This window comes from Oncorhynchus kisutch, linkage group LG1 (assembly GCF_002021735.2).
Source record: "Oncorhynchus kisutch isolate 150728-3 linkage group LG1, Okis_V2, whole genome shotgun sequence".
Lineage (NCBI taxonomy): Eukaryota > Metazoa > Chordata > Actinopteri > Salmoniformes > Salmonidae > Oncorhynchus > Oncorhynchus kisutch.
The window spans coordinates 11361528-11378569 of record NC_034174.2 but is presented as its reverse complement, the minus strand read 5'-3'; the positions used below and the strand labels follow the sequence as shown (position 1 = coordinate 11378569).

Below are 17042 nucleotides of genomic sequence, written 5' to 3'. Positions count from 1 at the left end.
AGACAGGGTGAGCCCATGTTACAGACAGAGACAGGGTGAGCCCGTGTTACAGACAGAGACAGGGTGAGCCCATGTTACAGACAGAGACAGGGTGAGCCCATGTTACAGACAGAGACAGGGTGAGCCCATGTTACAGACAGAGACAGGGTGAGCCCATGTTACAGACAGAGACAGGGTGAGCCCATGTTACAGACAGAGACAGGGTGAGCCCATGTTACAAACAGAGACAGGGTGAGCCCATGTTACAGACAGAGACAGGGTGAGCCCATGTTACAGACAGAGACAGGGTGAGCCCATGTTACAAACAGAGACAGGGTGAGCCCATGTTACAGACAGAGACAGGGTGAGCCAGTGTTACAGACAGAGACAGGGTGAGCCCATGTTACAGACAGAGACAGGGTGAGCCCATGTTACAGACAGAGACAGGGTGAGCCCATGTTACAGACAGAGACAGGGTGAGCCCATGTTACAGACAGAGACAGGGTGAGCCCATGTTACAGAGACGGGGTAAATTGATTTCCGTGTTCAATAATTTCCTAGTATAGAGAGGGAAACAACCAACTGCTCTCTGGCTGACTGCCTTGCTTTGCCTCCCTAGTGTGTTGGCGTGTGTGCTGGGGTGTGTGTGCTGGGGTGTGTGTGCTGGGGTGTGTGTTGGTGTGTGTGCTGGGGTGTGTGTGTGAGAGAGAGAGAGCGAGGGGAGAGAGAGAGGAAAGAAAAGAAAAGAGAGAGAGAACAATAGAGCTCTTATTGGAGGTGGAGGGTCACTTTTACGGATGAAAAAGCATCACTATCCTCTGTGGCTTAGAGACCGTCTGCAGATTCCCTGTGTGTTCATGAACCTCCACAGAAAACGAGTTGTATTGCCCTATAAAAGCATCAATATCCTCTGTGGCTTAGAGACCGTCTGCAGATTCCCTGCGTGTTCATGAACCTCCACAGAAAACGAGTTGTATTGCCCTATAAAAGCATCAATATCCTCTGTGGCTTAGAGACCGTCTGCAGATTCCCTGTGTGTTCATGAACCTCCACAGAAAACGAGTTGTATTGCCCTATAAAAGCATCAATATCCTCTGTGGCTTAGAGACCGTCTGCAGATTCCCTGTGTGTTCATGAACCTCCACAGAAAACGAGTTGTATTGCCCTATAAAAGCATCAATATCCTCTGTGGCTTAGAGACCGTCTGCAGATTCCCTGTGTGTTCATGAACCTCCACAGAAAACGAGTTGTAGCCCTGTAAAAGCAGCTCTAACAGCGCAGGCGACGGGGGAGCTGTCCACTACTGTGGTGCTGAAACGAGGCGCACTTTTAATGAAGATGTATTGCCACACTCACAGTAATGTAATGATAACACTGACTGAATGAATCGACAAAACTGAAATGGCAGACGGTGTCATTAACTATCTGCAAAATGCATACGATGGATTCAGCAAAATATGACAGACAGAATAAATGAGGCTATTTTTATAATGTAGGTGAATCCACATAAACACCACGGATATATGTGTCAAAATAGATGACCAGCTATGACACCTGAATGAAGGCATTACAGAAGCATCCAGCTGTGCGCATATAGCCGGGAGGCTGGCTGGGAACGCCCGCGTGGAATCGCATGTGGGAGGGAGGATGGGAAATGGAGGGAGGTGGAGGAGAGAGTAGTAGTGTAGTGTAGAAACCGCGTTCTCTCTCTTCAGTCTCCGGTCCGCTCAGTCTGCTCATCAGCCGATGGAGTAGAGCTCCTCTTGACACGCAGAGAGCAGGTCACCAGGTTACTCCCCTATGTTGCGCTGCCTGCTGTTACCGTGAGCGTTGCGGTATCAGCTGTAGCTAGCGTGGCAGAACGGTAGGTCTCCCCAGCCTAAACGGCACTATCTATGGATAGTTCATCAAGTGCGCTTCTCCAGAGGGCTGTTGGTGTCCAGTTTCCCTGAATCTCTCTCTCTGTCTCTCTCTCCCTGGCTGGCTCTCTCAGTGTTCTCGCGACCCACCGGGAGTTTGGAAACGACACAATCACCACCCAACACGCGTTCGACCGGGGCCAGGCTGTGCGAGTCACGGATCGCTCCCGAGCCGCCCCGCGCGCTCGCCCTCGCGCTTGCCCCTATGGAGGGGGACGTGATGGACAAGCTGGAGGACATGGCCTCGGTGTACGAGTTCGACCCGATCACCGGGAACATCCCCGCCACTAAAGTAGAGATCACCGTCTCCTGCAGGTGAGTTAACCCCAGTGGACCGGGAGCCTTTCATCTCCAGTAGTGCTATTCTTGTTGTAGTCAGTTGGGGACACATAATGGAAACAAAGTCCACTTGTTTGAATATCCTAATTTGTTTTGTGTGTGGTGAGTGAGTGAGTGAGTGAGTGAGTGAGTGAGTGAGTGAGTGTTGTGATGTTTGGCAACACCTTTAAAGTACACACATTTAAAAAAAAATGTGATAACGAACAACACTCCGCAAGCAGTGTTCAACTCCTATTGCGTCCTAACTGGCCATGCGTTATGGTAAGGGGTTATAGAAATATATAACATGGATAGGGAAGATTCTCTGACAGTGGAGGGGTTTTGGGTGGGAACTGCTATATCTGTATTCAACCAAGGTAGGGTGCGGCTGAGTAATACAAGACAGGGAGTTGTCGGTATCGCAGAAATTGGAATGCAGCTCTTCAACTGCGTCCCTGCTATTTACATTTTTCTACTTCACATCCTTTAAAAAAAAATTATGGGTCAATTCTTTGAGTGAGGAAAGTTGCACTTGGATTGAAAACAATGAGAGGCATCTACCCTGGTAGATTTCTGCTCTTTGTTAGTCTATTATGGAGGTCATTTTCATTCTACATACAGATGTGGGGTCTTCATTTGAGCCAGTTTACTACAGCAGGAAAATAATCCTGAAGCAACTGGAAATGTGAATTATTATGTGGATTATAATTAATGGACATTTGTTTAGGGGTTGATACATTTTTGTTTAAGGAAAAATCAAGTCTGACATTTTGAAGTGGAAATTACAAACTTCAAAATCCTATTTAATCCTCAAATAAACTACACGTTTTACACTTCCTCCATTGCAGAAAAGTTATCCTGCAACAGGGTGATCAAATTAAGCTCCAACATCTGTTCATCACTCCTCATCCAGCCACTCTTTAGAAACATTAGCTAGCTGGATGAATGATGAATAGATCAGCTGCACTGTGTTATCATGCGTTGGCTAATGGTGTTGTTGTTGTTAATGGTTATGAATGACCCTGTACTCCAGTGTATATTAGCGTACAGGGTTTAGAACTACGTGCATTTTGATGCCCCCTCAGTGTATGTGTGGTATGTGTCGATGTGGGTGTGTCTGTAAGTCTGTGTTAAGTGATGCGAGAAACCACTAGAGTCCATAATGCTGTGTGTGTGCGTGCACGTGCCGCATGTGCATTTTTTTGGTCTATTTGGTCTATTTTAGATGAGTGATGAATCGGAGCTAGATTCTGTATTCCGTCACATACGAGCAAGGCAGTGCTGTTTTCAAGGCCTCAGGTCATAAAACACCACTTCCTCCCTTCCTTCCTTCCTTCCATTTTAGAGTCACTAAAATGTATCTGTTTGGTCTTGTCCCACCGAGCTATCTAGTGACTAACTGAGTCTCTCTGGATAAGTGTCTGCTAAATGACTAACTGAGTCTCTCTGGATAAGTTTCTGCTAAATGACTAACTGAGTCTCTCTGGATAAGTGTCTGCTAAATGACTAACTGAGTCTCTCTGGATAAGTGTCTGCTAAATGACTAACTGAGTCTCTCTGGATAAGTTTCTGCTAAATGACTAACTGAGTCTCTCTGGATAAGTGTCTGCTAAATGACTAACTGAGTCTCTCTGGATAAGAGCGTCTGCTAAATGACTAACTGATTCTCTGGATAAGAGCGTCTGCTAAATGACTAACTGAGTCTCTCTGGATAAGAGTGTCTGCTAAATGACTAACTGAGTCTCTGGATAAGAGCGTCTGCTAAATGACTAACTGAGTCTCTAGATAAGAGCGTCTGCTAAATGACTAACTGAGTCTCTGGATAAGAGCGTCTGCTAAATGACTAACTGAGTCGCTCTGGATAAGAGCGTCTGCTAAATGACTAACTGAGTCTCTGAATAAGAGTGTCTGCTAAATGACTAACTGAGTCTCTCTGGATAAGAGCGTCTGCTAAATGACTAACTGAGTCTCTGAATAAGAGTGTCTGCTAAATGACTAACTGAGTCTCTCTGGACAAGAGCATCTGCTAAATGACTAACTGAGTCTCTGGATAAGAGCGTCTGCTAAATGACTAACTGAGTCTCTCTGGATAAGAGTGTCTGCTAAATGACTAATTGAATCTCTCTGGATAAGAGCGTCTGCTAAATGACTAACTGAGTTTCTCTGGATAAGAGTGTCTGCTAAATGACTAACTGAGTCTCTGGATAAGAACATCTGCTAAATGACTAACTGAGTTTCTCTGGATAAGAGTGTCTGCTAAATGACTAACTGAATCTCTCTGGATAAGAGCGTCTGCTAAATGACTAACTGAGTTTCTCTGGATAAGAGTGTCTGCTAAATGACTAACTGAGTCTCTGGATAAGAGCGTCTGCTAAATGTCTAACTGAGTTTCTCTGGATAAGAGTGTCTGCTAAATGACTAACTGAATCTCTCTGGATAAGAGCGTCTGCTAAATGACTAACTGAGTTTCTCTGGATAAGAGTGTCTGCTAAATGACTAACTGAGTCTCTGGATAAGAGCGTCTGCTAAATGTCAAACTGAGTTTCTCTGGATAAGAGTGTCTGCTAAATGACTAACTGAGTCTCTCTGGATAAGAGCGTCTGCTAAATGACTAACTGAGTCTCTCTGGATGAGAGCGTCTGCTAAATGTCTAACTGAGTTTCTCTGGATAAGAGTGTCTGCTAAATGACTAACTGTGCATCACATTCATCTCTCTCCTCTGCGTCCCGCCTCCCTCTCAGGTAATCACAGAAGCACAGAAGGAGAATCAAACATTACCAACCAGCCCCATTCTCCCTGTAGTGTCCTCACCTTCCTTTCCATCTCTAACCAGATCCCAGCCAAGGACACAACTAGGCTGTATTGAGAAACAGACACTGCATCTGCTTGCCTGTGAGGGGCTAGAAAACTCAAGGACACACACACACACACACTCCTCTGTTGTAGAGCAGTGGGAGCCTGTTGAGGGTTGGAGAGGGACTGAGCCCTAACAAGACTCTACTGTATTATTGAACACTGGGAGGGTGGGTTACACTGCTGCATGTTTTACTGCATCCTGAGGTAAAATGTCCACAGTACCTTGAGAATGGCAGCAGCTGAACCATTGGAGCTGCCTGATTACAGTATATTGAATTCAATAATACATGGATCATTACATTAAACAAGAACGAATGTGTACTTTTTTTTATGTGTGTGCACACTTTCCCTCTACATAGAGGTAAAACACTGTATTCACAATGTCTCAGAGTAGGAGCCCTGATCTGGGATCATTTTCACCTTTTAGATCATACAGAATAAGGTCATATGGACAGGGAGGATCTGATCTTAGATCAGCACTCTTGCTCTAAGACACTATGAGAAAGAAGTGGCCTTGATTTTTTTTAAATGTACCTAGGCAAGTCAGTTAAGAACAAATTCTTATTTACAATGACGGCCTACCCCGGATGACACTAGGCCAAATGTGTGCCGCCCTATGGGACTCCCAATCACAGCCAGATGTGATACAGCCTGGATTCGAACCAGGGACTGTAGTGACGCCTCTTGCGTTGAGATGGTATCATTCATTCATTCAGCTAAATACTGTAGTTGGATTCAGACAAAGGGAGTTTGGGGTTTGTCAATGGCTCCTTGTCTCTTCCTATTGCAACGAAGGTATGTATGATTGTGCCTGTGTGTTCACCCATTGGTTGTATTCTCCAGTGAATGACAGAGAACATGTGGGTGTTCACTCAGTCTTAGTGTCAGTGTTCAATATGTGAATGAGATCTATTTAGTCATGTTGCTTTTATATGGCCCACATGATGAAATCATTATATATATATATTTTACACACATTTCTATAACGACCGTGTAATATGCAGTGCTAATGGGACATTTATGGTGCAAAGAAAGCAATTCACCTTGAAATGTAATTTTTCTCCACCTATGTGTCACCAAACGACACATTCATCCCATCGCAAATTCCACAGAATCTGTACATTCCACATCATACATCAATCTGTCACGCTTCTCAAGTCTTTCCACATGCAACCAATGAGCAGTTCATTACAAATCTATGTGCATAGCTTTTGTTAAGGCTCATGCCGGATGCATTGTGAGTCAGAATGGCAGTGTAAGAAATACATTCACGGTGTATTACTGGCAGTACACTGGTCCTGTTGACATTGTACTGTACTCTACCATAGGTAATACTCTGGTCCTGTTGACAGTGTACTGTACTCTACCATAGGTAATACTCTGGTCCTGTTGACAGTGTACTGTACTCTACCATAGGTAATACTCTGGTCCTGTTGACAGTGTACTGTACTCTACCATAGGTAATACTCTGGTCCTGTTGACAGTGTACTGGACTCTACCATAGGTAATACTCTGGTCCTGTTGACAGTGTACTGGACTCTACCATAGGTAATACTCTGGTCCTGTTGACAGTGTACTGTACTCTACCATAGGTAATACTCTGGTCCTGTTGACAGTGTACTGTACTCTACCATAGGTAATACTCTGGTCCTGTTGACAGTGTACTGTACTCTACCATAGGTAATACTCTGGTCCTGTTGACAGTGTACTGTACTCTACCATAGGTAATACTCTGGTCCTGTTGACAGTGTACTGTATTCTACCATAGGTAATACTCTGGTCCTGTTGACAGTGTACTGTACTCTACCATAGGTAATACTCTGGTCCTGTTGACAGTGTACTGTACTCTACCATAGGTAATACTCTGGTCCTGTTGACAGTGTACTGTACTCTACCATAGGTAATACTCTGGTCCTGTTGACAGTGTACTGTACTCTACCATAGGTAATACTCTGGTCCTGTTGACAGTGTACTGTACTCTACCATAGGTAATACTCTGGTCCTGTTGACAGTGTACTGTACTCTACCATAGGTAATACTCTGGTCCTGTTGACAGGGTACTGTACTCTACCATAGGTAATACTCTGGTCCTGTTGACAGTGTACTGTACTCTACCATAGGTAATACTCTGGTCCTGTTGACAGTGTACTGTACTCTACCATAGGTAATACTCTGGTCCTGTTGACATTGTACTGTACTCTACCATAGGTAATACTCTGGTCCTGTTGACAGTGTACTGTACTCTACCATAGGTAATACTCTGGTCCTGTTGACATTGTACTGTACTCTACCATAGGTAATACTCTGGTCCTGTTGACAGTGTACTGTACTCTACCATAGGTAATACTCTGGTCCTGTTGACAGTGTACTGTACTCTACCATAGGTAATACTCTGGTCCTGTTGACAGTGTACTGTACTCTACCATAGGTAATTCTCTGGTCCTGTTGACAGTGTACTGTACTCTACCATAGGTAATACTCTGGTCCTGTTGACATTGTACTGTACTCTACCATAGGTAATACTCTGGTCCTGTTGACAGTGTACTGTACTCTACCATAGGTAATACTCTGGTCCTGTTGACATTGTACTGTACTCTACCATAGGTAATACTCTGGTCCTGTTGACAGTGTACTGTACTCTACCATAGGTAATACTCTGGTCCTGTTGACAGTGTACTGTACTCTACCATAGGTAATACTCTGGTCCTGTTGACAGTGTACTGTACTCTACCATAGGTAATACTCTGGTCCTGTTGACAGTGTACTGTACTCTACCATAGGTAATACTCTGGTCCTGTTGACAGTGTACTGTACTCTACCATAGGTAATACTCTGGTCCTGTTGACATTGTACTGTACTCTACCATAGGTAATACTCTGGTCCTGTTGACATTGTACTGTACTCTACCATAGGTAATACTCTGGTCCTGTTGACAGTGTACTGTACTCTACCATAGGTAATACTCTGGTCCTGTTGACAGTGTACTGTACTCTACCATAGGTAATACTCTGGTCCTGTTGACAGTGTACTGTACTCTACCATAGGTAATACTCTGGTCCTGTTGACAGTGTACTGTACTCTACCATAGGTAATACTCTGGTCCTGTTGACAGTGTACTGTACTCTACCATAGGTAATACTCTGGTCCTGTTGACAGTGTACTGTACTCTACCATAGGTAATTCTCTGGTCCTGTTGACAGTGTACTGTACTCTACCATAGGTAATACTCTGGTCCTGTTGACATTGTACTGTACTCTACCATAGGTAATACTCTGGTCCTGTTGACAGTGTACTGTACTCTACCATAGGTAATACTCTGGTCCTGTTGACAGTGTACTGTACTCTACCATAGGTAATACTCTGGTCCTGTTGACAGTTTACTGTACTCTACCATAGGTAATACTCTGGTCCTGTTGACAGTGTTCTGTACTCTACCATAGGTAATACTCTGGTCCTGTTGATATTGTACTGTACTCTACCATAGGTAATACTCTGGTCCTGTTGACATTGTACTGTACTCTACCATAGGTAATACTCTGGTCCTGTTGACAGTGTACTGTACTCTACCATAGGTAATACTCTGGTCCTGTTGACAGTGTACTGTACTCTACCATAGGTAATACTCTGGTCCTGTTGACATTGTACTGTACTCTACCATAGGTAATACTCTGGTCCTGTTGACAGTGTACTGTACTCTACCATAGGTAATACTCTGGTCCTGTTGACAGTGTACTGTACTCTACCATAGGTAATACTCTGGTCCTGTTGACAGTTTACTGTACTCTACCATAGGTAATACTCTGGTCCTGTTGACAGTGTTCTGTACTCTACCATAGGTAATACTCTGGTCCTGTTGATATTGTACTGTACTCTACCATAGGTAATACTCTGGTCCTGTTGACATTGTACTGTACTCTACCATAGGTAATACTCTGGTCCTGTTGACAGTGTACTGTACTCTACCATAGGTAATACTCTGGTCCTGTTGACAGTGTACTGTACTCTACCATAGGTAATACTCTGGTCCTGTTGACATTGTACTGTACTCTACCATAGGTAATACTCTGGTCCTGTTGACAGTGTACTGTACTCTACCATAGGTAATACTCTGGTCCTGTTGACATTGTACTGTACTCTACCATAGGTAATACTCTGGTCCTGTTGACAGTGTACTGTACTCTACCATAGGTAATACTCTGGTCCTGTTGACAGTGTACTGTACTCTACCATAGGTAATACTCTGGTCCTGTTGACAGTGTACTGTACTCTACCATAGGTAATACTCTGGTCCTGTTGACATTGTACTGTACTCTACCATAGGTAATACTCTGGTCCTGTTGACAGTGTACTGTACTCTACCATAGGTAATACTCTGGTCCTGTTGACAGTGTACTGTACTCTACCATAGGTAATACTCTGGTCCTGTTGACATTGTACTGTACTCTACCATAGGTAATACTCTGGTCCTGTTGACATTGTACTGTACTCTACCATAGGTAATACTCTGGTCCTGTTGACATTGTACTGTACTCTACCATAGGTAATACTCTGGTCCTGTTGACAGTGTCCAGTACTCTACCATAGGTAATACTCTGGTCCTGTTGACAGTGTACTGGACTCTACCATAGGTAATACTCTGGTCCTGTTGACAGTGTACTGTACTCTACCATAGGTAATACTCTGGTCCTGTTGACAGTGTACTGTACTCTACCATAGGTAATACTCTGGTCCTGTTGACAGTGTACTGTACTCTACCATAGGTAATACTCTGGTCCTGTTGACAGTGTACTGGACTCTACCATAGGTAATACTCTGGTCCTGTTGACAGTGTACTGTACTCTACCATAGGTAATACTCTGGTCCTGTTGACAGTGTACTGTACTCTACCATAGGTAATACTCTGGTCCTGTTGACAGTGTACTGTACTCTACCATAGGTAATACCCTGGTCCTGTTGACAGTGTACTGTACTCTACCATAGGTAATACTCTGGTCCTGTTGACATTGTCCAGTACTCTACCATAGGTAATACTCTGGTCCTGTTGACAGTGTACTGTACTCTACCATAGGTAATACTCTGGTCCTGTTGACATTGTACTGTACTCTACCATAGGTAATACTCTGGTCCTGTTGACAGTGTACTGTACTCTACCATAGGTAATACTCTGGTCCTGTTGACAGTGTACTGTACTCTACCATAGGTAATACTCTGGTCCTGTTGACAGTGTACTGTACTCTACCATAGGTAATACTCTGGTCCTGTTGACAGTGTACTGTACTCTACCATAGGTAATACTCTGGTCCTGTTGACAGTGTACTGTACTCTACCATAGGTAATACTCTGGTCCTGTTGACATTGTCCAGTACTCTACCATAGGTAATACTCTGGTCCTGTTGACAGTGTACTGTACTCTACCATAGGTAATACTCTGGTCCTGTTGACATTGTACTGTACTCTACCATAGGTAATACTCTGGTCCTGTTGACAGTGTACTGTACTCTACCATAGGTAATACTCTGGTCCTGTTGACAGTGTACTGTACTCTACCATAGGTAATACTCTGGTCCTGTTGACAGTGTACTGTACTCTACCATAGGTAATACTCTGGTCCTGTTGACAGTGTACTGTATTCTACCATAGGTAATACTCTGGTCCTGTTGACAGTGTACTGTACTCTACCATAGGTAATACTCTGGTCCTGTTGACATTGTACTGTACTCTACCATAGGTAATACTCTGGTCCTGTTGACAGTGTACTGTACTCTACCATAGGTAATACTCTGGTCCTGTTGACAGTGTACTGTACTCTACCATAGGTAATACTCTGGTCCTGTTGACAGTGTACTGTACTCTACCATAGGTAATACTCTGGTCCTGTTGACAGTGTACTGTACTCTACCATAGGTAATACTCTGGTCCTGTTGACAGTGTACTGTACTCTACCATAGGTAATACTCTGGTCCTGTTGACAGTGTACTGTACTCTACCATAGGTAATACTCTGGTCCTGTTGACAGTGTACTGGACTCTACCATAGGTAATACTCTGGTCCTGTTGACAGTGTACTGTACTCTACCATAGGTAATACTCTGGTCCTGTTGACAGTGTACTGTACTCTACCATAGGTAATACTCTGGTCCTGTTGACATTGTACTGTACTCTACCATAGGTAATACTCTGGTCCTGTTGACAGTGTACTGTATTCTACCATAGGTAATACTCTGGTCCTGTTGACAGTGTACTGTACTCTACCATAGGTAATACTCTGGTCCTGTTGACATTGTACTGTACTCTACCATAGGTAATACTCTGGTCCTGTTGACAGTGTACTGTACTCTACCATAGGTAATACTCTGGTCCTGTTGACAGTGTACTGTACTCTACCATAGGTAATACTCTGGTCCTGTTGACAGTGTACTGTACTCTACCATAGGTAATACCCTGGTCCTGTTGACAGTGTACTGTACTCTACCATAGGTAATACTCTGGTCCTGTTGACATTGTCCAGTACTCTACCATAGGTAATACTCTGGTCCTGTTGACAGTGTACTGTACTCTACCATAGGTAATACTCTGGTCCTGTTGACAGTGTACTGTACTCTACCATAGGTAATACTCTGGTCCTGTTGACAGTGTACTGTACTCTACCATAGGTAATACTCTGGTCCTGTTGACAGTGTACTGTACTCTACCATAGGTAATATTCTGGTCCTGTTGACAGTGTACTGTACTCTACCATAGGTAATACTCTGGTCCTGTTGACAGTGTACTGTACTCTACCATACGTAATTCTCTGGTCCTGTTGACAGTGTACTGTACTCTACCATAGGTAATACTCTGGTCCTGTTGACAGTGTACTGTACTCTACCATAGGTAATACTCTGGTCCTGTTGACATTGTACTGTACTCTACCATAGGTAATACTCTGGTCCTGTTGACAGTGTACTGTACTCTACCATAGGTAATACTCTGGTCCTGTTGACAGTGTACTGTACTCTACCATAGGTAATACTCTGGTCCCGTTGACAGTTTACTGTACTCTACCATAGGTAATACTCTGGTCCTGTTGACAGTGTTCTGTACTCTACCATAGGTAATACTCTGGTCCTGTTGACATTGTACTGTACTCTACCATAGGTAATACTCTGGTCCTGTTGACATTGTACTGTACTCTACCATAGGTAATACTCTGGTCCTGTTGACAGTGTACTGTACTCTACCATAGGTAATACTCTGGTCCTGTTGACAGTGTACTGTACTCTACCATAGGTAATACTCTGGTCCTGTTGACATTGTACTGTACTCTACCATAGGTAATACTCTGGTCCTGTTGACAGTGTACTGTACTCTACCATAGGTAATACTCTGGTCCTGTTGACATTGTACTGTACTCTACCATAGGTAATACTCTGGTCCTGTTGACATTGTACTGTACTCTACCATAGGTAATACTCTGGTCCTGTTGACATTGTACTGTACTCTACCATAGGTATTACTCTGGTCCTGTTGACAGTGTCCAGTACTCTACCATAGGTAATACTCTGGTCCTGTTGACAGTGTACTGGACTCTACCATAGGTAATACTCTGGTCCTGTTGACAGTGTACTGTACTCTACCATAGGTAATACTCTGGTCCTGTTGACAGTGTACTGTACTCTACCATAGGTAATACTCTGGTCCTGTTGACAGTGTACTGTACTCTACCATAGGTAATACTCTGGTCCTGTTGACAGTGTACTGGACTCTACCATAGGTAATACTCTGGTCCTGTTGACAGTGTACTGGACTCTACCATAGGTAATACTCTGGTCCTGTTGACAGTGTACTGTACTCTACCATAGGTAATACTCTGGTCCTGTTGACAGTGTACTGTACTCTACCATAGGTAATACTCTGGTCCTGTTGACAGTGTACTGTACTCTACCATAGGTAATACCCTGGTCCTGTTGACAGTGTACTGTACTCTACCATAGGTAATACTCTGGTCCTGTTGACATTGTCCAGTACTCTACCATAGGTAATACTCTGGTCCTGTTGACAGTGTACTGTACTCTACCATAGGTAATACTCTGGTCCTGTTGACATTGTACTGTACTCTACCATAGGTAATACTCTGGTCCTGTTGACAGTGTCCTGTACTCTCCCATAGGTAATACTCTGGTCCTGTTGACAGTGTACTGTACTCTACCATAGGTAATACTCTGGTCCTGTTGACAGTGTACTGTACTCTACCATAGGTAATACTCTGGTCCTGTTGACAGTGTACTGTACTCTACCATAGGTAATACTCTGGTCCTGTTGACAGTGTACTGGACTCTACCATAGGTAATACTCTGGTCCTGTTGACAGTGTACTGTACTCTACCATAGGTAATACTCTGGTCCTGTTGACAGTGTACTGTACTCTACCATAGGTAATACTCTGGTCCTGTTGACAGTGTACTGTACTCTACCATAGGTAATACCCTGGTCCTGTTGACAGTGTACTGTACTCTACCATAGGTAATACTCTGGTCCTGTTGACATTGTCCAGTACTCTACCATAGGTAATACTCTGGTCCTGTTGACAGTGTACTGTACTCTACCATAGGTAATACTCTGGTCCTGTTGACATTGTACTGTACTCTACCATAGGTAATACTCTGGTCCTGTTGACAGTGTCCTGTACTCTACCATAGGTAATACTCTGGTCCTGTTGACAGTGTACTGTACTCTACCATAGGTAATACTCTGGTCCTGTTGACAGTGTACTGTACTCTACCATAGGTAATACTCTGGTCCTGTTGACAGTGTACTGGACTCTACCATAGGTAATACTCTGGTCCTGTTGACAGTGTACTGTACTCTACCATAGGTAATACTCTGGTCCTGTTGACAGTGTACTGTACTCTACCATAGGTAATACTCTGGTCCTGTTGACAGTGTACTGTACTCTACCATAGGTAATACTCTGGTCCTGTTGACATTGTACTGTACTCTACCATATTTAATACTCTGGTCCTGTTGACAGTGTACTGTATTCTACCATAGGTAATACTCTGGTCCTGTTGACAGTGTACTGTACTCTACCATAGGTAATACTCTGGTCCTGTTGACATTGTACTGTACTCTACCATAGGTAATACTCTGGTCCTGTTGACAGTGTACTGTACTCTACCATAGGTAATACTCTGGTCCTGTTGACAGTGTACTGTATTCTACCATAGGTAATACTCTGGTCCTGTTGACAGTGTACTGTACTCTACCATAGGTAATACTCTGGTCCTGTTGACAGTGTACTGTACTCTACCATAGGTAATACTCTGGTCCTGTTGACATTGTCCAGTACTCTACCATAGGTAATACTCTGGTCCTGTTGACATTGTCCTGTACTCTACCATAGGTAATACTCTGGTCCTGTTGACATTGTCCAGTACTCTACCATAGGTAATACTCTGGTCCTGTTGACAGTGTACTGTACTCTACCATAGGTAATACTCTGGTCCTGTTGACAGTGTACTGTACTCTACCATAGGTAATACTCTGGTCCTGTTGACAGTGTACTGTACTCTACCATAGGTAATACTCTGGTCCTGTTGACAGTGTACTGTACTCTACCATAGGTAATACTCTGGTCCTGTTGACAGTGTCCAGTACTCTACCATAGGTAATACTCTGGTCCTGTTGACAGTGTCCAGTACTCTACCATAGGTAATACTCTGGTCCTGTTGACAGTGTACTGGACTCTACCATAGGTAATACTCTGGTCCTGTTGACAGTGTACTGTACTCTACCATAGGTAATACTCTGGTCCTGTTGACAGTGTCCAGTACTCTACCATAGGTAATACTCTGGTCCTGTTGACAGTGTACTGGACTCTACCATAGGTAATACTCTGGTCCTGTTGACAGTGTACTGTACTCTACCATAGGTAATACTCTGGTCCTGTTGACAGTGTCCAGTACTCTACCATAGGTAATACTCTGGTCCTGTTGACAGTGTACTGGACTCTACCATAGGTAATACTCTGGTCCTGTTGACATTGTACTGTACTCTACCATAGGTAATACTCTGGTCCTGTTGACATTGTACTGTACTCTACCATAGGTAATACTCTGGTCCTGTTGACAGTGTCCAGTACTCTACCATAGGTAATACTCTGGTCCTGTTGACAGTGTACTGTACTCTACCATAGGTAATACTCTGGTCCTGTTGACATTTTCCAGTACTCTACCATAGGTAATACTCTGGTCCTGTTGACAGTGTACTGTACTCTACCATAGGTAATACTCTGGTCCTGTTGACAGTGTCCTGTACTCTACCATAGGTAATACTCTGGTCCTGTTGACAGTGTCCTGTACTCTACCATAGGTAATACTCTGGTCCTGTTGACAGTGTACTGTACTCTACCATAGGTAATACTCTGGTCCTGTTGACAGTGTCCTGTACTCTACCATAGGTAATACTCTGGTCCTGTTGACAGTGTCCTGTACTCTACCATAGGTAATACTCTGGTCCTGTTGACATTGTCCAGTCATCACAACAAGTGGTCCTTTGAGGCACCTGTAATATTAGTATGTATTAGGGATCCCCATTAGCTGTTGCCAAGGCAGCAGCTACTCTTCCTGGGGTCCAAACACATCAAACCATCCACATCACATATAAAACAACTGATAAAACAGTGAACTGTGTTTGTACTGAACAAACTAAAGATAAAACAGTCTATCATTTAACATCCCTACACCACCACATGTCCACAACACAACATTTAGCAGGTTAAATGGCGCTAGAGAAGAAGGCTGATGTTTTACGTTTCCCAACCAATTGTGGTTTTTTTCTTTTTTCTTTGCGTTGTTTTAACTGATTTTTAAACTTATTTTGTACATAATGTTGCTGCTACCGGCTCTTATGACCGAAAATAACTTCTGGACATCAGGACTGCGAATACTCACCACTGACTGGCAGAATCCTTTTTTTCCTTTAACAGGTCTGACGAGCCCGACGTGAATGATGTACTGCTTCCCCGGGAACAGGCCCAGATCCCCGTGATTTGCGTAAAGAGGAAGTGGAGAAAAAGGGGCCAAAGGGCGGGATGCCTTCTTTGAATTCATAGGCAATCGAAATAAACCCCCACTTCCTTCCATTCTGCTAGCAAACGTGCAATCTTTGGAGAATAAAATCAATGACGCAGAAGATTAAACTACCAACGGGACATTCAAAACTGTAACATCTTATGCTTCACGAGTCGTGGCTGAATGACGACATTATCAACATACAGCTGGCTGGTTATACGCTGTACCGGCAGGATAGAACAGCGGTGTCTGGTAAGACAAGGGGCGGAGGACTGTATCTTTTTGTAAAGAACAGCTGGTGCACGATATCATTATAAGCCTGCCACACACACACACACTATACGATACATTTATTAAACATAAGAATAAGTGAGTTTGTCACAACCCGGCTCTTGGGAAGTGACAAAGAGCTCTTATAGGACCAGGGCTCAAAAATAATAATCAATAATTTTGCTCTTTATTTAGCCATCTTACCTATAAAACTTTATTTGTACATCGAGAATTGTGAAGAATGAGAAGGCTGTGCTTGAAAGGATGAACATAACTGTGCAATGTTGGGTTGTATTGGAGAGAGTCTCAGTCTTTTTCCACACAGTCTATGCCTGTATTTAGATTTCATGCTAGTGAGGGCTGAGAATCCACTCTCACATAGGTACGTGGTTGCAAAGGGCATCAGTGTCTTAACAGCGCGATTTGCCAAGGCAGGATACTCTGAGCGCAGCCCAATCCAGAAATATGCCAGTGGTTTTTGATTAAATTAAATTTTCACAGAACTGCTTGTTGCAATTTTGATGAGGCTCTCTTCTTCAGATATCGATAAGTGGACTGGAGGCAGGGCATGAAAGGGATAATGGATCCAGTTGTTTGTGTCGTCCGTTTCGGGAAAGTACCTGTGTAATTGATTTGATTTGATTAATTGCG

The 17042-nt window shown here is 43.6% G+C and overlaps 1 pseudogene; it reads left to right on the top strand.

Annotated features, from left to right (window-relative positions):
* Nucleotides 1-1541: 1541 nt before the first annotated feature.
* Nucleotides 1542-17042, top strand: part of LOC109879052 (copine-5-like) — a 248728-nt pseudogene continuing 233227 nt past the window's right edge.